We start from the raw sequence: 21089 nt of genomic DNA, 5'->3' as shown, positions 1-21089 counted from the left end.
AGAGGTGCCGCCTTGCACCAGCCTTGCACTTCTCCAGCCTTAATTTCACCACTAGTGCAAGTGGCGCCAATATTTCTTATCTTTTTATGAGAGAAAAATGAGAAACACGGCACAAAATTCCTCACAAAAGGTAAAACATATTGCCAGCAATTATGCGCTCAGAATCTTTTGATTATATTTTCGTGGCCCCGCACAATTATTTAACCCAGTTCTGAAAGCGCCGCGTCTATGTGTTCATTCTGGCGTATTGCCAAGCCGTGCTATCTATCCCTTTTGATCTAGAAGGAGTGTAACACGTTGAATACGCCCCTTGGCTTATTATTAAATCGACACTGCTCTAGATGTGGTTGGATGTTTGTTTGGAAAGGACTCTGCTTCAAAGGAAAGTTACGCAGACCCCAAAAGCCACGACATTCGCATTGACGACTCATCACTTTGTTTTAGTGATGCTGTGTTTTTTTTTGTTTTTGTTAAAGTTCCTGACATCTCGTGAGCGCGCTCGGTAAGCACTCTTTATGACCTTATACTCCCACTAGAAAGTACCAAGCATGCGCAAGTCGAGCCAGCGGTAGACTCCTTACTCCCAGAAATACCGACACGAGGAGAAAATCCGATCATCGTCCTGCATGCACGCGTTGCGGAGACGTTGCCCTAACAAGTGACTTTGGCCTGGAGGTTTCGCATCCGATCCAGACCTGCTCCATACTTGCTTCACAAAACGTTTCGCATCCAGTGTCCGGCCGGCATGGTGAACAAGATCGACGAGTACGTGTCTGTCTCACACAAGCCAAGGTCTGAGCGCGTTTCAACTACTCGCCAGCACCCTAACCATGTGCATTGAGAGAACTCCACTTGCACAACGACGTTGCGCGTAGAAAGTCCAAAGACTACGTAAGCGAAACTGAAAGCAGCAGCTTTTGGAAGTGAGGTTGCGTTACGGGCGAATAACACGAGCCCTCCAACGACGCAACGATGCACAGAATATCAGGCACCACGGCGCCCTTGTGTCCCGACAAAACCTTCCCACATCCCCGACGGAGTTGAGATGAACTCCACACCACACGGGCGTGGGAGGCACCAAGGTCACTCTCCGCCCGCAGCGAGGGTTCACCCTCCGAGTCGATCAGGACCTCGGCCCTCGCCCTAGGGCCAACCCGCGATCGGCTCCTTTTTTTTCCAGAGATTACAACCCACTATCGCGTCTTCCGCCGCCTTCCCCCCTGCCGCACCTCTGTTCTTTGTGGCTGAGCGCATTTTGCAATTCGTCCACATCGAAGTTCTTCCGTGCATCTCTACCTGCCCTACCCCTCTTCATATTCCTCTCCATATATGCCAGGCCTGCGGTGTCCCGTATAAATAGGCACCCAGCACCACGCCGTAAACTCACTTGCCCATTTCCCTGACGCAGAGCCTTGGCCGAGGGCGCTGGACAGCTCAGACCACGTAGTCCAGGAAACCATCATTAAGACACCTGCTCTGGTCCCGTCACGCTTCATCCTTCGGTCCCCTCGCCCCCCATCTGCTAGCTTCACCTAAAGGTAACGCGACTACTACTCGCCTCTTCCACCTTCTACGAAACGACGCACATCTGACGTAACTAAGTCAGCGATGGACAAAACGACTACACTTGTACACGAACCAGCCGTCATACGAAACCCCGTTGCATCCGACTCTAGAAGACAGCTACTAAAATCGGACGAGCGGCTTTCGGTCGTGGTCTTCACGTAGCGTACTAATAGACACGATATCTGGCTGTCCTGTGATGATGGGATCATCCGTGTTACTAGAACAAAAAACTGACAAATCTGTCTCACGATTCTCTTGATTTCGTCACAAACCACATGGCTGCCCCCGTGGGGGAGCCGAAGCGTTAAACATTCAAACTTGCTGCCCTTGTGGGATGCGTCCTTCCCTTTCATACTCATTCAACGTCGTCTTGCGGATTCAATCAACAGAGCAACCGAGCACTCGTGTTTTATTTTGCAACTATGCTTCCCGTGAAAAGTAACAGCGCGAACAAAACGGGACTGAGGAATAGAAACACGTAGGACACAAACGAGCGCTTTTTTCGAGCGTGCAAGCAAATTTACACAAAAACAACACAAACTTTTTTAAGATAAGAAGATACAGACGGCAGAAAACCTAACAATTAACAAGTTTTTCACTGCAGGAACCCGTCTAAATTGGATCGCTTTATCAAAGAGTGACAGATGTTGTGCTTTTGCATTTGTCATTCGTTTTGTTAATGTAATAGGGGTCTATTATCTCTCTCTCGGTTTTATCTGAAGCTCGCCTAAAGAAGTTTTTTTTTTTAATCGTGCCTTACATCCGCATCGTTTAAAATGGTCACTTATGTGACCGCCTTAATTGCTGCGTATTGCAAGTCTGTGCTCTCTTCAGCGCTCTTAACCGATAGCTGCCCTCTTAAGAAACAGTTCCTTAAGCGAGCTTCAGCTAAAAGCGAGAGAGAGATAATTGAAGCTTATTACCTAAACAAAGCGAATGACACATGCAAAAGCACACCATCCTTGTCACTCTGATAAATAAAACCAATTCTTAGTCGGTTTTCTGTAATCAAAAGCTTGTTGATGGTTCGTGTTTTTTTTGCCGTCCGGATCTTCTTATCTTGGAAATATTGTGCTGTTTTTGTGTAAATTTGCTTGCACGCTCGAAAAATAAACCGTTGGTACTCAGCAGCCGTTCGTGTCCTACGTGTTCCTATTCCTCCGTCCCGTTTTGTTCGCGCTCTTACGACTTTTCGTGAACATGAACCGACTAACTCGCACCACAGCCCTGCTATGCTTCTAAATACAACGTATGTGCGCGAGGGGTGAGGCGCTACAGAAGAGCGGCTGTTACAACAGACCTGGTATTGAAAGATTTAGCAAGGAGTTTAGAGCCTACCGCTAAACGGTACAGTTGTGCCGGGGCATACATACAAACACGGTTAATTTACGGGGACCCAATGACCGCTTTCAAGCAACCCTACGGAATCACAAGTGGCCAACTTAGACTCACTCCCAAACACCTCCTTTCCGTTGCACTCAGATTACTGACTCCCAAAAAGGCAACATCTTCTAAGATCCCGCTGACGAAGTTGCGTGAAGGGAGCACAATATATCACACCGGTGAGCTTGCGGCCTGTATCACGAAAAGCGTTCTTCGCAGATAATAGGGGCTACCAGAAGTATCCAGCCAGTTAATTCCATGCCAATATGTTAAAACGTTGGAGCACTTACCATGCATACGATTAGAATAACCTGCATGAACGTCGGATCCATGGATGCTGGTCGGGACGGTCGTGCTATGACAAAAAGGGGCTGCCTCGTGTGCCTTCGTCTTCCTCGAGCGTTTCCATGCACTACACTAGGCGATGCAGATTGAGACGCGACCTAACGATGACACGAAATATCGCTCTCAGTACAGCAGGAACAGTTATGTGTGCAAAAAAACAAAGTTCAGTGCTGTGCAGACAAGATTGAGAAAACAGGGAGAGCGAAAACCTCGGCCCCTTGAGGCGATGAAAATTCAAAATGGCTAGGCTCAATATTTATTCGCGAAGCCAGGTTTGTGGCGTATAGTTTGGCATCAATACGCAAAGCAACCAAAATGGTTGCTTTGCCAACCTGCAACCAAGATGTAGGTCCGCGGCGTCCGCGGCGCAACTTTCCTTTAACGTTTATTCCTCCTCTTTCTCTTTGATCCCCAGTTGATATTTGATTTCGGTGCAGGACATAACAGTGGTGTTCCGTAAAGACGGAGTGGATTATCGCTAGCGATAATTCTCTCTGTCTTTATGAAACGCTGAATAATTTGGAACGGATTCAAAGATCGGAGCAGACACAGCGCCAAAATCGTCATTCGGTAGGAGGAGGCATTGTCATAGCAGATGAGATGAGAGATGGTATGAAGTTTTGATCGGCATAGAAAGCTTTTCTAGTGGGCGCGAGGGTGTGGAAGACACGACTCTTGCGCAAGAGGGCTGTTTGAGAGAGGCCGCCACGCTTGTACAGCGCTCAGGAACAGATGCAGGCAAGTTTGTTCATGGCTTCAAGTTCCACCGCGAATGAAAGCGGGCTGCAAAGACACTTCGTTGCCGATGAATGAATCACGGGCCAATCAGTGGGTATACGAATTGCACGAAATGAACACTTTGGGTGGAACAGAGAAGGAAATCTCGTCATTACTCTCGTGTTTTTTCTCTCGCGGTGCTCGCCCGTGCTTCACTTATACTACCGGCTATGTGCTTGTGATATCGTACCTGAGCACGTGGTCGTCATCACCATTATCTTCTTCTTCACAATCATCATCATCACCACCACCATCGTCTTCTTTCTCTTTTTCTTTTCTTCTTCTTCTTTATCAGCATCATCATAGTCAGTTATTGCTTCCTTGGAGGCGAGGGGGGGGGCGGGGGCAAGCTCAATACATTTCTCGGTGCTCTTAACTCTGCTTACGTGCTTTGAAAGAGAAAGACTCGGGATGCTTCGTTCCATGTCTTTGCTGCAATATCGCATTTGCATCTTTTTCTTCGCTTTTGTTCCGTTCCCTTTTGGCACGAATTGCTTCAACCACCTACTTTTCTGGTACACCGTGTATGCGCCTCTTTCTTCGCCTTACGGCGCGATTTACGTCGAAAAGCGGACTAGCAGACTGACACACGCCGCAGCTTTCCTAGAATCAGCTCGGTTGTACGTGCGCCGTTGGTGCGCGCCTGTTCTACTCCGGTGCCATCACGTTCACGTGTCACGCGTCGCGCATTCATTCACAACTTTTATTTTTTACTTTTCGAATTAATATTTTTGTGAATTTTGCGAAGCGGGCGCATTGCCCCTCATAGCTCCCGACTCCTGGCCAATGCTCCAAATACGCAAGTAAAACGAATAAAGAAACCGCAACAACAACATCTTTTATTCTGGGCTCGCATAGTGCGAAGATAGAACAGTTGGTGGAGAACTGGGATGCTACTGTGCAGACCAGTGTTTCATAGTTACCACTCCGGAATTGCAATGAATCCTGGATCATTCCACCTTTTTGAGATCACGGAGTGGAACAGGAATGGAATGGGAATGTAATTAAGCGCCTTATGCATGCCCACAGTGTGTACGGCCGGTGCGTTGCTTTACCCCCTTACATCTTTTTTTTTTTTTTTCATTCATGCACGTGATTTGTATTGCACAGAAAAAGTGTTTTATAGCTCACGGTGGCTCCCGCGTACGCCGTAAAGTGGACGCGAGAAGGAACAAGGAGTTCGGAAGACATTTACCGGAGTTGGACAAGAAAAAACTGTTCAAAGTTAGTAGTTTGCGTAGCACCAGTTCCGTCACATCCTTGTTTCATTCCCTTAATCACGTTTGTGCGGCGCTCATGCACGTTCCGGGCAAGTCTGCTGGCGGTTCCAAAGTCCACCACTAATGCAGGCGGTGTGTGGCACGCGCTAGTGTGGCATTGTTAGAAAGGCCGGAGCCTTGCCACACTTCCCAACGCTTTCAACAGCTCCGCTGGACAGGCTTGTGCTTTATACACATCTACTATGTCTCGTACACCTTGGCAGAACACTGCTAGGCCTTGGATCAACATCATTACGGCGAATTGCCATGAAAGATTTACATATACTCTGCAGGTCCCGATGGCGGGGATAGATAGGCGAGGAGGGAAAGGAGACGTGCGCGGGACGTGGCGGAAAAGGCGAGGAGGCCGCCGCCACATGTGCTCGCCACGAAGGAAGGCCACGAGACTAGGACCGTGTGCGATAGAGGAAGATGAACATTGTGGGAATCGTGGAGAACCGCGACCTGCGATCCCGAGCCAGCGCGCGCTTCGGGAGAGACGCTTGTGCGCTGAAACCGGTCCGGCGCTCCGCTGGTTCGTCGGCGTCCCCCGAGAGATGGCGCCACCGATGTGTGCGGGGATAGGCGCGCGAGCGTGTGCGCGGGAGAGACGAGGAGAGTCTCGTCGGAGACCCGGTCGGGACGAGATCGGCGGAACATGGCGGCGGTGATGGATACTTGTGTCTCAGGTGGGAGCTTTGTTTGTCGCGCGCCGTGAGTGCCTGCCTCCCGTTCGCGGTCACGACCCGGACGGCGTGATTCGTGAACGCCGTCGAGCCCTGTGCTCGCATGCTTTGGGATTCCCCAAATAAACGGCTGTGCTTCGGCACTACTGTCTACTGTGTTCTCGTATCGGCGAACCTCGCTGGGCTGCCGTAGCCATGGGAGCCCGCGTGGTTGACACGCCGGGAGCTAGCGTGGTGGCTTACGCCAGGACTGGCTGGGCCTCCGAGGAACCCCCTCATATATCCCACATGGCGCCCGAACGTGGGTCTCGTATTCGGACGAATTCGAGGTTGCTAGCTCTCCGAGAAATGCGTTGCTGCAGTCGTAGCCCGCTACCCTTTGTCCGGAAGACTTCGGACGAAACGCCTCGCGCCAGTCGGTTGCAGGCAGACAGTTATGATGCCCGATACAGCCGTGACGGCAAATGCGTAAACCTTCCTACACGCACCAGGCGGTGAGTCAGTAGGATACCTCCGAGCACCGCAGTCGCGGCCCGCTTGCGAGACGGGAGGTGCGGAGGCCTTGTTCCAATATGGCGGCGGGTCGCCTTCCTCGGAGCGCCGTCCCCGCGCAGTCGCGCCGGCGGCGCCGGTTGAAGTTTCCCCCAGGCGCGGCGGACACTACCGAGCGAGGGTGCGGTGTTTGGGAGTTCGCAAGCCGCACGATTAGCCCGCCGCTACTGCGCTTCGAGTCCGAGGCGGATTGTTTGCCGATTTGACGCCTGACAAAGAGCGAGGGGGATCGCTGAAGAATCAGTCTCCTCTCGCTGCGGGGGGAAGCGGGAGCAATGGGACCGTTGTCTCCGCGCTTCCGGAGTGCGTGCGTCTCGATGCCGTGAAGACTCCGCTCGAGATTGCGTTTAGGCAGTAAGAGCTTCGCGCGGCTCGGCAGCGGGCTCGTTGGTCGCGAGAGATCGCCAGTCTTAGTAAGAGACGGACTCTCAGGCGACCTATACCGGTGATTTGCGCCCGTAAGCCGCTGGTATTGCGGTTGGCGCTGGCTCTACGGCAGCTTGTATTGCTGCGAGTGAGTTGCAGGAGCCCGCCTGCTTGATGCTGACGCAGCTTTGCCGACCAACGCACCAGGCCGAAATAGCTCGGACGGGCGTTTCGATGCTGACAACCCGTAATAGTCAGGCGAGCTGCCTCCAGGCGGGGGTGGCTGCTGGAGCACAGTTGCCGGACTTGCGATTCCGCGAGCAAGCGAACGTGCAAGGGGGAGTCCCCTCGGGCATCTTTGTTACCCTAGTTGGCGAGATCGTCGATAAGGTTTCCGGCCAGTCACAGGAGATTGCGGAGTCCCGCTGCTCCCCACTTCAAGTTCAGGGAATCGTTTAAACTGGACGGTGAGAGCGAGACCTGCAGCATACGGATACCACCGGGAGCCACGCCAGTCACCACTGCCACGGACAGCGAGGATGGCCTGCTGAACCACCGGCGGGGCCGAGCGCGTTTCGTGGAGCTACTTCTCCAGTTGCTGCTCCGGCCTGCCGGGCGGCAGCCAACCGTTCGGGAGGACCTGCGGCCGAAGCGGCCACGGAACCCAGGAGGCGGCGGTATCTGGCGCCTACGCGAGCGGCGCGAGCCTTCGGGCAGCCGCAGTGGGCGCGGCCGTTCCTGTTGCCGCCTCGAGCTGGGAGTGGGGGTCGCATCATGGCGCGACCCCGGCGTTCGTCGGCTGCGGCTGCAGCTACCCCCGGGCCTGCCAACCTGCTGTGCTGCCCAACCGCGAGAGACTTTGAACCATTGCAATGTGTTTGCGGGTTTGTGAGGCGAGCATCGCGACGGCGGCATCGTGTGGCGAACTTTGGTGTGGAGTGGCGTTCGGTGGCTGTTTTGCTGACTTGAGACGTGACGAGTGTGGTGCACCGTGGCGTCACTCGAGCTCAAGTGGCGTCCAGTTTTAGGGGGGAGGAGTGTGGGAATCGTGGAGAACCGCGACCTGCGATCCCGAGCCAGCGCGCGCTTCGGGAGAGACGCTTGTGCGCTGAAACCGGTCCGGCGCTCCGCTGGTTCGTCGGCGTCCACCGAGAGATGGCGCCACCGATGTGTGCGGGGATAGGCGCGCGAGCGTGTGCGCGGGAGAGACGAGGAGAGTCTCGTCGGAGACCCGGTCGGGACGAGATCGGCGGAACATGGCGGCGGTGATGGATACTTGTGTCTCAGGTGGGAGCTTTGTTTGTCGCGCGCCGTGAGTGCCTGCCTCCCGTTCGCGGTCACGACCCGGACGGCGTGATTCGTGAACGCCGTCGAGCCCTGTGCTCGCATGCTTTGGGATTCCCCAAATAAACGGCTGTGCTTCGGCACTACTGTCTACTGTGTTCTCGTATCGGCGAACCGCGCTGGGCTGCCGTAGCCATGGGAGCCCGCGTGGTTGACACGCCGGGAGATAGCGTGGTGGCTTACGCCAGGACTGGCTGGGCCTCCGAGGAACCCCCTCATATATCCCACAACATCCAGCTGTGTCACTCGTACAGCGGCGAGGCCGTTGAGGCGAAAGCCGTGAGGCGAAAAAGAGGGAAAACGCCACTGTTGCGTATACATCTTCGCTACCTTCAAGTCTTACGCATTAGTGTGAGCTTCCTTCATTTTTTTTTTACTTGTATGACGAAGCGATGGAAGTGTTTGGGCTCGTTGGTTCATACTTCAAACAAAAACAGCGCTCAAGACGGGACAAAAAGAAGGAGGCTACACACACAGCGTTGTGTGTGTAGCCTCCTTCTTGCTGTCCCGTTGTGAACGCTGTTTTTGTTTGTTGTATGATGAATCCAAGCAATAAAGTTCCACACAAGAAGCTCCAGAATGGCGCAGTCGGATAGACGTCGGCATCATAATGCGAGACACCCAAGTTCTACACTCAATGAACTAGCCCAATCGTCAGATTTGGTCGTCAACGTCATCTGTGCCAAGTATTACTCTTTTACGCGCAGCTGAAAGCTCACACTTTTGTTGCAAAGTTTGTCACTTTTTCTCACCCTTCCCTTCGTGTTTTTGGACGCCGCCACCTTCACATGTCTACGTCATCGATTCCCAGGTGTTCATGAGGTAGACATCCTGCCATTGGGCGGCTTTTTCACGCACTTCCGGCAAAGAGATGTGTCGTCTGCTCAGCGTCGGCTCGCCGGCTGACCTCCCAGGGGAGTGCCAGACTGCTTGGACATTTTACGACTATCAAAACAACTGTAAACAAACTCTTAACCGTTTGTATTGAATGCAACACGGCCATAACATGACATGGATATTCTCTTACCTGAGTACGTTCCATAAAGAAAGCGTTGAAGCCCCGTGGCACTTTCGTGCAATCGCTGAGAACGCCTTGAGCCGAATTCCCGGGTTAGACACATACATTTGATTCCACTTCAAAACAATCCATAGATGCGTTTCGAACAAACACAACGTCACAACATGCGTTGCAAGTCCGAACCGCGAGTGACAGACGATGGGTTGCCTCCTCCTACCCGTCGTAAATCCGGCACTCACCTCGCACGCGGTTTGCGGGGACGATCAGCAAGTCACTTAACCCTGGCGCACAAGCCGAGATGGTTTTTAACTTTTAGCCACGCACACTGCACATACCCCATGCGAGTTTGAGTCGTACGTCGCTCGAGAAAGATAATCCAGACCATAGGTAGCACTATCCACCCGCAGAAGCAAAACGTCGCATTGCATCGCGAAACAAAGACGTCCACAATACACACACCATCGCCTCCTGTAATGCCAAACGATCCACCCCGTGCGGCTGCGAGTTCGCCGCCGATAAAAAGTCACGTGCCGCTGATAGCCACGGCCGCACCGTTCACCGCGAAAGGGCAAGGTCATGCCGCCGCACACATGCGGCCAGATTTTTCGTTAGCTTTTCCAGCCTTGAGCGGAGTGCGGATTCATGGTGTCAACAAAGCTTGTCCGTAGCAGACGGCAGACGGAGGAGCGTAATAGCGGAAGTACGTCACCGCTGAGGAGCGCAGCATCACGGGAGGGCATGGAGGAAAGCGGGAAGGAGTGCTCGGGCGCCGTCAACAGCAAAGAGTAAGTTGAAAGGAGGAGGAAACGCGGCGCGACGATAATGCGCGGTTTTTTATTTACGATTTCTCAGCTAATACCCGTCGCTTTAACAAAATTCTTGCGGGAGGAGATTGCTAATACATTGCTTTATTTGGTTACATGTACATCCATGCATCGGCAGAAGGTATTTCAGGACCCCTTTAACTCCACCCACGATCATCATCACCGTCAGAGAGAGTTGGCTTTTCTGCACTGAGTTTTTGGTGGCCTACAGACATCAGTGGGAGACTGAAAGCTTGGGTTTAATAAATTCATGCTCGGTGGTTTTTAGAAGCGAAGCAACTCATGCTTGGGGCTGCGTCCCTCCCTCCCTTGTCGTTGTTGTCCGCCGTCCGCACCCCCACTGCGCATGCCTGGCCTGGCACCGCTGATGATGATTGTGGCAGGATGCCCCCAGGGATTGGCCACCCAAAGAATCCATCACGAGATAGCTTCGCGTTCAACCACCGTCGTCATCTTCCCGTAGGGGAACCCTGAGTAGTATTCGAGGCATTCCTCCTCTCCTCTCCGGGATTGCGCAACAAATGGCAACACCTGCGGCTCCGCGCGCGATAATGCGAAGCAGCTTAGGGTTAGAGACGCGACGGTAGCCGCTATATACTCCGCTGGGGGCGCCACTGTAGCTCCGCGGTGTAAATGACGCGCGCACGCGCTCCGCTCCCTTCATTCTCCCCCCGCAACGCCCCGATCAAACTGAAAACTAATGGGAACTTGAGTCGACCCCATGGCTGCTTCGCATACTTCTCAGGGTTCCTCCACGGGAAGATGGTGAATTTTTTTTTACATTGTGGCCTAATGCGGCGCGAGGAGATGTGGCTAAGAATCAAATCCACTCAAGTCATTGCAGAACACCAAAAGGCGGACTTCAAATCTCGTTAAGGTTATGTGTTATTGGTTTCTGAGGCAAAATTTCTATTACAGTTTTGTATTCAGCACCAAAGTCCGACATGAGACCCTGGTTGCTTCGTTCCCTCCGTACGAGCCGCATCGCCAGTTAAGGGGTGATAGACCAGGATGCGTTTCCAAACGCTTCGCTGCACAGAGCACCCACGTGACACGTCTGTTCGCGAGATGGAGAACGGTAATTCAACGTAGTCATTGGCTGCGCCCCAAGCCTAAAGCGACCTAAAACATACCAAATCACCATTACTAACAAAAATGACGCGTAAATTTGAGTTCAGAAAAAAAATATCAAATTTAGAAAAAAAAAAATAGGCAATGACAATAAACTAAGAAATAGACCTGCTGGGGCTCGAACCCAAGCCCTCAGCGCCAGAACGCAGTGCTCTACGTCAAGACTACGAGCCCGAACGGCGGGTTCGTTTTAGCAGGCGCTCAAAATAATAGCGCGCGCAGTGACATCACACGTGTCACGTGGGTGCTCTGTGCAGCGAAGCGTTTGTGAACACGCGACCAGCGTAGACCCCATGGCGTCCGCCATGAGGTCTATCCTGGTGTTCGACCGTAGTATAACACGGACCAATCTAAACGATCCGTTAGAAACACGACAAATCAACAATGGTGGGTCAATAACTTTTTCAGACTGCACGATAACAAAACGTCTGACGACACCCAAACTCACCTCTTTTAGCTCTGGCTGCGAAAGCATTTTTGTCTACCTGAATACCACATGCACTGGGCTGCCACGGGTGGGTTATTTTGACGTGGTGGCCAACGGCGATTGGTGAATGCACTGCGAGCCTTTGGCAGCCATTGCCATTACTGGGGAACCCAATAGAGTGGGTGTTTAGGAATATTGTGTTGACATCGCAGCCAATTTACGTCTCGCTGCGGACCGACGCAGTGTAAACAAATGTCAAATAATACGAACTGACCAATGATGGAGTGCCGGTACTCTGTACCCTATAGATAGTGACACTAGCCGAGCGCAAGCGACAAGCCCGCCGAGAATACGAGAAACAGTTCATACCTTCCTCCATCGCCATTTGTAGTGGTTTAGGACAGCTTCGCTGAACATCCAGTTTCGCAGGGCGCAGTGGCGATTAATTTTTTGTCACGTTCTTCACGGGACCTTCTCCAGACTAATAAATTGCCCATGACGACAACTTGACCGGTCAAACCATCGACTACCTTGTGCATAGCGCGCTGAAGAACTGATGGGGCCGATGCAATGCATCGAACGGCATGCGCAAGGCCTTGTATCGTCCATAAGGAGTGCTCATGGTACATAAGGAAGAGCTTTCTGCGTGAAGATAACCCTGCCAGAATCCTGATGAAGCATTTTTTTTTATTTTTCTCCGTGCATACACGACAGTACGTCATTTAAAGTAGGCATGTAGTAGTGCTCTCAGAGAATGACTTTGTTCAAATTTGACGGATCTAAATGCATACGCACTTTTCCATTCTTCACCCCTACAACCATGTGGCTGGACCATACCCGGAAGGTTCCGTTACCCTTGCAATGAAGCCGTCGTGTTCCACCTCGTCGAGCTTGGCTTTCGACCCTTGGAGAGCGAACGGGAGTCTTCTGGACGACTTTATGGTTGGTCTCGCTTCGGGCTTCAGTTGCATATATGTGACGCCTTTAAGTTGACCCAGGCCCTGAAATACGTCTCCAAACCCATTTGTGAACTCTTGAGAATCTGCGGCGTTGGATGCAGCTATGCGGATTATCAGGTCCATGCTCACAGTTGGCCAATTCGACGCGAAAAAAAGAACCTCTCCCGCGATTCGATCCAGCACAGTAAGACAACACTTGCGTAGTGTTTCGTACCACTGAACTGCGGGATGCCTCAGAACAGGGTGTCGAACCGGAACCGGAACCGAACCGAAAACCGGAACCGAACCCGAATTTTTGCCCGGAACCGGAACTGAACCGGAACCGTATTTTTTCCGCCATTTTGGAACTGAACCCGAACCGGAACGAATCAAAGGAACCGTTCCGAACCGGTTCAGGGGCTTCAAAAATGTGATTTCTAGTTTTCCAGTTCGGTACCCTACCTTGCGTCTGAAGACATTTTGCCACTCCCCAGACATAACCATGAAATATTTTGCGTAGTCTGCAGTTCCCAAGGCCCATCATGTTCTCTTCTAATTATTTCCCTCAATTTAATGTAAAGTTGTCCGTATATACTATCAGTTTGCGTTAGGCACTGCCCATCTCTCCCAATTATCTTTTACGTTTAGAATAACTTAAGTTATAACGCATATTACGAGGCAACATATCATGGAATATTCTTCATGTTTTCTCTACATGGTGTTTAAAATCGCGTAAAGTTTTTAATGTCTTGTTAATTCGCATGCATCCCTGTCCGCTTGTGAAGGCCTTCAGGGACACCATCAACAATACATCCATATCTTCCACTTATAGTTTGAATGGGCAGTTATATACAAACAGCACTTAGACACAAACACTCGCAGTTCTCAAAATTAACGTAACTTTTTCTTGTATACAGTGCCGTTGTGTCTTTCGGTTACTGCTCTAAGAGAACATCAGATTTTAAAAAATTGGGAATCCTAATTTCCACTTTTAAAATATATTTGATAGCATTTTTATGTTATCTCGAATCTGCTTAACCTTAAACTTAAGAGGTGAATGGATTGAAGTCGATTAGTGCGGGTTAGCGGGTAGACTCGCCACACCCCCTCGCCACATCGCCTCTTCACACCCCCTGTTTCCTGGACCACGTGTGGCTTTCGTCACGAAGTGGATCCTTTAAAAGAACGCTCCGTCCACCTCAGCATCACTTGGCAGCGGAGGCAGCGAACAGAACGGTCGCCTGATAGTCGCCTTCCTATTTCACAGGTTTGAATATTCTGCAGTAATCTTTGTTCGCTTACTCAGTCACTTTTTCTGTTGCCTCTGGTGCCAACCACCCAGTGTCATTGCTATTGTGTGCCATTGTGTATAATCCCGCATTGCTTTTATCATGAAAACTGACATTGCTGACCTAAGACGCGAGATCGCTGATCTTAAGCGTGAATTTCGAAAAGAAGTAAGGGAAATGCAGAAAAGCTACGAGGAAATTAAAAAAGAATATGAAACCACTAGGAAAGAAAATGTGGAAATGCAAAAAAGCTGCGAATTCTTCAACCAAAGCTACGAGGAAATGAAAGAAGAATGTGAAACTACAAGAAAAGAAAACGAAGCTTTGAAAGTTTCAAGTTCGACGTTGTCATGATAACGGAAACCTGGTATACGAGTGACACAGAAGTGCTGCGCCTTTCGGGATTCAACACGTTCTTTCTAAATAGGTCCCACCGCGAGGTGGGGGTGTGTTACAGCTCGTGTCTACACAGCTTTGTTGTAGTACAATGAACGAATTTTCGACAGTTACGACAGATTATGAAGCTCTAACGGTGCAATGTAAAAATGCTATTTTTGTTGTTGTGTACCGCCCCCCTGATGGAAAACTCGAAAATTGTTTCGCATTTTTAGACCTTCTCAATTTTGTTTCGTCTTATGGTTTACAAATACCTATTGGTGGGGACTTTAACATTAACATATTACAGGCAAGCGCACATTCGCGTAATCTAGAGCTCCTTTTCGGTTATTTCGGCTGCATGAATGTGATCAAAGAACCGACTCGTATGGGCCGTCTTTCCCAAAGTCTTATTGATGTATTTATAACCAGTGATACAAGTAGCAGTACCATGTCCGGTGTGACTGGTGTACATATAGGTGACCATTTACCTATATATATGTTCTCAATGCACACAGAAATACTAAGATGTAAGCAATGCCCCGAATCTTTCGCTTTTCACGATATTAATCAGAATACTTTGACTACTTTTCGTCAGAAAATTCCCTCTATTTGGTGGAACCCTTTACGTCTGTGCAACAACTGCAGATGATGCCTACGATACTTTTCTAGAATCATATAAAGATGCATATAAAAAGTCTTTTCCTCTTAAGATGGTCAAGATAAATATGAATATAAGGAAACCATGGGTTACAGACGAATGTCTGAAGATGATCCGTAAAAAAGATTTATTGTACCATAAGTTTGTAAAAACAAAGAACAGGGACAATTTTGTAGCCTTTAAAAAATACCGAAACTTTGTGACAAAGTTCTTACGCTATACTAAAAAAATGTACTTCGAACATGTGTTTTCTGAGGCTTCCTCCCGGCGGGATGTCATGTGGCGGGAATTGAATAAACTTTTGCACCCACTACCCCCCGTAACGACGACTTTGAATTGACAGTAGATAATAAACCACTCAAGGGTCAAGAACTGGGAACCAAGTTTAATCACTATTTAACGAATCTTACGCAATGCTCCCACAATGAAAGCGCTATGAGCTTCCTAAAGGATTCTAACCCCCACAGAGCCTTTTTTTCTCCGGTAACGCCTCAGAAAATATGGTCGATTTTCTTGTCACTAAAAAATAGCAAAGCCATAGACATCGATAGGCTTCAGATTCGGCCTATTAAGCTTGTACTGGACCTTCTTGCATCGCCGCTTAGCCATATATATATAACTTATGCCTTACTACTGGTGTTTTTCCAAAAAAGATGTAGCAAGCTAAGGTCACGCTACTGTTTAAATCCGGGGACAAAATCAATTTTTTCCAATTATAGACCGGTTTCTGTGCTTCCAGTTATTTTAAAAGGCTAGAAAAAGTAATCGCGAAACACCTTCTGTCCTTCTGTGACAAACACTGCATTATATCATCAAGACAGTTCGGTTTTCGTAAACATATGCCAACGAATTAGCTTTACTAACGCAAAAAGAGTGAATAATACAGGGATTTGAAGAAAAGAAGGTAATATAGACTTTTTCGAAGGATTTGATAGAATTAGTCATTTAACATTGCTTTAAAAATTACAACATTATGGATTCCCGGGGCTTTACTCTTTTGCAATCTTATTTGAGTAACCAGCAACAGGTCGTAGCAATAAAGGAACGCAACTCTTCTTCACAAGAAGTAAGGGCTGGAGTTCCGCAAGGCAGTCTTCTGGGGCCAATCCTGTTCAATATTTATATGAATGATATCATAGAAATTACTGACATTGCACATTTTATTATTTACGCAGATGATACCAACATTTTTTTTCAATCGTGTGATACTACTCAGCTTTTGCATTTAGCAAATATAACCCTCCAAAAGCTTCACAAATGGACTAAAGCATACTCGTTAAAAATAAATACTAAGAAAACTAAAGCGGTGTTATTTTCCCCAGCTCAAAGATCTGTTGACAGAAACCTCAGTTTGTACATCGGATGTGAAAAGATTTGTATAGTTAGTGAAATAAAAACATTAGGCATTGTTTTTTAAGAACATTTAAAATGGAATGCCCATGTCTATCACGTCTGCACTAATTTATCTCGAGCGTGTGGGGTGCTTTGTAGGTTACGACCTGTGGTTACATGAAATATTAAACTTATTCTTTATCATGCTATATTCACAGCTCACATCAATTACTGCAGCCTCGCATGGTTTTAACCAGTTCCGCAATAAATGTTAATAAGCTGCATTTATTTCAGAAAAAGGCCATTCGACATATCGCAACTGTACCATATGACTCTCACACCAACGAACTATTTCTGCAGTATAATTTGCTTCCGGTCCAATGTATCTACAACTTTAATCTTCTAACAAAGTATAAAAATAGCTTGCAACACAACGGTGCAGTATATCTAAGTCTATGTAGTTTAAGAAAACCGTTGGACGTACCGTACCAAATTAGGGGAAGGAGTACATGGTTCGTGCCGTTTTCAAGAACGAATTATGGCAATGAATGGTTGCAATCCCGAACTGCCCGCCTTTTAAATAACCTAGCCGAGAGTGGCATAGCTATAAATACAATTTCTAAGTGAGACTTAAGGAAACGTTTACTGCTGAACATAGAACATTTCTAACTGACAATCTATTAAGCGTTGTCTATCGTGGCAACCTTGGTTTAGCCAAAATTACTTGTAATATTTTTCAAGCGTTTTATTGGCATTGTCTTCATTCCCTGCAAACTTTAGCATCTAAAAAGTACCGTACACTGATTTTTTCCCAATATTGTGTGTATTTATTTATGTGGATACTTCTGTAGTGCAGATTTTGATGAGTGTATGCATACCTGTATATAACATGACTTTTTCTTCAAGTTTTGTCTTTTGCTTTTTTTGTGTCTACACAGGTTCCGTACATATCCAATATTTTTCTTTTTACGTACCTGTGTACCCTGTTTTGTTTTGTAACCTTTATATGTATGTATGTACCTATGAGTGCCTATATGCGTGTATGTATATCATTTAATAAGTATTATCTTTTACAGACTGTGAGCTATAGTGCGTTTTAATGCTTTCTTTTATGTTTGTATGTAATATCGACATGTTAAGGCGAGATTATTTTCTTATGATTATTTCCTGTGCGTATGCTTTAAACTCCTGTTTCTGCTCTGCCACGCCAACCGTAAGGTGCAAACACCTCGTCAAGCTGCAGTTTTGCAGCTTTTTGTGTTTGTCCTCGCATTTCTTTGTACGAAATGCTCAATAAAGTTGAAGCTGAAGTTGAAATTAGTTAGGTGAGTGAATGAGCTAATGTGAATTATTGAGACTGGTGTGTTGATTAATTTTGATTAAAAGAATTAGCGGGTCAGTTAAGGCGGATTCGACGGTCGGACCAAACATGATATCTTTGGGGTCCTTGGCATTTGGAAATTTTGCAGCGTTCTCCTTCTCGACCAATCAGGAAATTTTGTCACGCACAAAGTAGCCGCAAAGTTATGTGAAGACCGCCTGAATGCTATAAAAGGTCTTTCTTTATGCCCGTATTGCGCTATTATGTTGTTGCTATATTAAAATTGACATCTCGGACTAAAGTTAATAACTAGTTGCCTAATGCATATTGTATATTCATCAAACAGTTTTCAAAACGTGTGTATATATGAGGGGAGACAGTTGGAAAGAAACTAAACTGCAAGAAAAAAAGGGAGGGACGATCAACTGGTTTGATGCAAGAGCCGCCCGATAGCATTCTTCAGTACCTTCTTTTTGTGTTACCGTTCTGCAGCCTCCCACAGGTGTAGCAACTCAGCCGCCGAACACAGCCCCCTCGAAGCTGAGGAAGCGGCGATAGCACATGCGCTTAGCCAAAGCGGCGTCAAAACTCTCATAACAGACCCTTAGCAGGCGTGGCCCAACTTTGCCAACTGTCGATTGCATGTTACAACACTTCCGATGTTCAATCAGAGACCACCAACGAGACCAGACACGATTGTATGGGTGCCAGCTCATACCGGCATCCACGGCAAACAAGATCACCAACCTCGTGGTTCGAGATTTGACTAGCTTAGCCGGCGCTGCAGATGCCCGGCCCGAGTGCATGCATCCTGCAGTCACAGACCGAGAAGTTACTCAGCACTCTGGCCTCTTCCATAGAACGTACTCCTCCCCGCACAAATCGCTACCGATTAACCAGGAAACATTACTCCGCACCCTGTGGGCATACACCTTCCCACACAACGCGAGACTTCACCTCTTTGACGGGACACAACTCCCTCCATTGCGTTGCTTCTGTGGAGAGCCTGGGAACCTCATACACATAGTAGGCGGCTGCGACTAGTGTGCCGTAGATCCATCCAACCTTCACGTTTCCATAGAGAATTGGGAGACAGCCATGGCCAGCTGCGGCCTGGAAGATTAGTTGTTCTTGATGGAAACGGCTGTCGATTCGGCCCCCTCGAATGAGGACGCCTCTCTTAAACATTGCCTCGATTGAATTAAACTTCATTTCTCTCTCTCTCTCTCTCTCTCTCTCTCTCTCTCTCTCTCTCTCTCTCTCTCTCTCTCTCTCTCTCTCTGCAAGTGATCATTACTGCTGCTTGTGACTTCACTTGGCTATCATCCTTCCTAGAGCCCAATCGCTGTCACCAGTCGCTGAAGGGCCATTAGCAAGTTCCTATCTCCAGTGGTTCCCTATCCAATGTCGTCCTATACCCGCCGTCCAATGAGTCTTTAGAGCCATTCTTTCTTTCTAACAGCTCTGTTAGAAGACAAAAGATGAGCAGTAGAAAATTTTTCTAAATGCCACCTGCCACGCTTTGCAGTCGGCGCCACATACTCGTCACACTACCATAGAAAACATTTTGCGGGTACAGTTAAAGGAGCTCTTCAACACCTTAGATAAACTCGCCGCGGTGGCTCAGTGGCTAAGGCGTAGCGCTGATGAGCACACAGACGCGGTTTAGTTTCCCTGTCGCGGCGGCCGCTTTTCTGATGGAAGCGAAAAGCGAAAACGTCCGTGTGTCCGAAATTTCGTCGCACGTAAAGATCCCCAGGTGGTCAAAATTATTCCGGAGCCCTCCACAAGCGCGCCTTGTCGTCGGCGTTGCGACGGCGCGTTAAACCCAACAATAAATAAATAAATAAATAAATAAATAAATAAATAAATAAATAAATAAATAAATAAATAAATAAATAAAAAGCAGTAAATAAATAAATAAACACTTTCGAAAACGCTTTCAATCTTCTTCGCATCTGGAAGCACTGCGAAAACTATAGTTATTGCCAGCACAGAGCAACAGTGCGTGATTTGCTCGTCGCTGCGGATACACCTTCCGTTCCTGCTTCGCTTTTGTGCCTTTTTTTAGATGGCCATCAAATGCGTTCTATTCTGCAACTTAAGGAAAGCCGGCAAACAGCCGCTACACCGCTGTAATGACGTCATTCAGCGGTCGAATAACGCGAAGACCGGGAAGGAGAGAAAAATATTTTGAGCAAGTTTCTATTTATCTGACGAGGAGAGAACAGTAATTTTTGGCTGAGGCACATTGCGACCCCATAGTATAATGCGTTGGTTGACTACTTTCTGCAAGCACTCAAGATTTAGACAAAAGTTGAAAACGTGTTGCAGGGTCGCTTTAGTTTGGCGAAGACAAAAGATTTGGACAAAGAAACCTTCATTATGAATTTGTTGTTATGCCGATTTGATAAGGAAACAAAAAACGAGCACAAAAAATTAACAGAGAAAAACACGCCTGCTTTTTTTTTCTTTGAACCCGTTTGAACCCGTTTGAACCGGTTCGAACGGGTTCGAACCGGTTCGAACCGGAACGGAATGGTGCTCTGGAACTGAACCCGAACCGAACCCGAAAGGCTTGAACCCGAACCCGAACCGAACCCGAAAAAATTCCGGTTCGACACCCTGCCTCAGAAATAACAGGTACAGTTCTCTTGTCGGGGAAACATCATAAGGCAATATAGCCTGTATTCACAGGCGAAGAAGGGATGCAGGCAACCATGTGAGTACGGCGTCACTGGTTACGTCGGGCTCCGCGGGGTGGTGGTGCTTGTCTGTGCCAAGCACATGATGTGTGTTGGAAGTTCCGAACTCTACCCCACCGAACGCAAAGTAATGCCTCGAGTCCAATGTGAGTGCGAGTGATAACATATCTGTTGACAGGACTGTTGAGGATCGGGTTGAAACGGAGCAGAAGACCCACTCCGGTGTTTTTTAAGTGCGAATGCACTTTATAAGCGACCCTGAATTCCGTTGACCGCCGTCCGTCCGCATAGCAACAGCTGCGGGTGCGCGCGCTCCTCGTCTTCCTTGGCAACGGGGGGAGATGGCACATACCCACGTGGGAGATTGGCCAGGAATCTCCTCGTCTTCCTAGGCAACGGGGGGAGATGGGCGCGCGCTGCCTGGCCGCTGACATGGCACATACCCACGTGGGGGATTGGCCAAGAATCGGGCGTGAGAAGGGCTAATGCACCTGACACGAAATTTCAAAGCTGAGATCCGCTCTAGCAATCAAGTACAACGACAACACAAATAGGTGTCTGTGAATAAATGCATCTTTCTTTCTTTGTAGTTGTGTGTGTGTGCGTGATCTCTCTTTCGCGAACATTACCGAACCGCGCAAATTCAACTCGTGCATTCGCACTTTCACATTCTTCCCCTCGGGGAAATGCGGAGAATTTTTTTTTTCCTTCGGTGTGCAGGCGCAGTGGCACAAGCCGCGCCATGTCCGTGGCGCATCGGCCATGTCAGTTGCAGTTTCCAGTGTTGCCA

General features: G+C 48.6%; 1 protein-coding gene across 1 annotated transcript in view; it reads right to left on the bottom strand.

Moving 5' to 3' along the window:
• LOC144152750 (uncharacterized) overlaps window positions 1-9627 on the bottom strand; it is a 46294-nt gene extending 36667 nt beyond the window's left edge. Inside the window, exon 1 of the mRNA XM_077684175.1 lies at window positions 9536-9627. The gene's annotated coding sequence lies outside the window, so the exon portion shown is untranslated. The remainder of the gene's footprint in view (window positions 1-9535) is intronic.
• Window positions 9628-21089: the final 11462 nt, after the last annotated feature.

The sequence above is a fragment of the Haemaphysalis longicornis genome, unplaced genomic scaffold, assembly GCF_048455015.1.
Source record: "Haemaphysalis longicornis isolate Haplotype H1 unplaced genomic scaffold, Haemaphysalis longicornis Haplotype H1 scaffold_9, whole genome shotgun sequence".
In the NCBI taxonomy this organism is placed as follows: Eukaryota; Metazoa; Arthropoda; class Arachnida; order Ixodida; family Ixodidae; genus Haemaphysalis; species Haemaphysalis longicornis.
The sequence above is the reverse complement of the archived record's forward strand: the minus strand, read 5'-3'. Positions and strand labels throughout refer to the sequence as shown.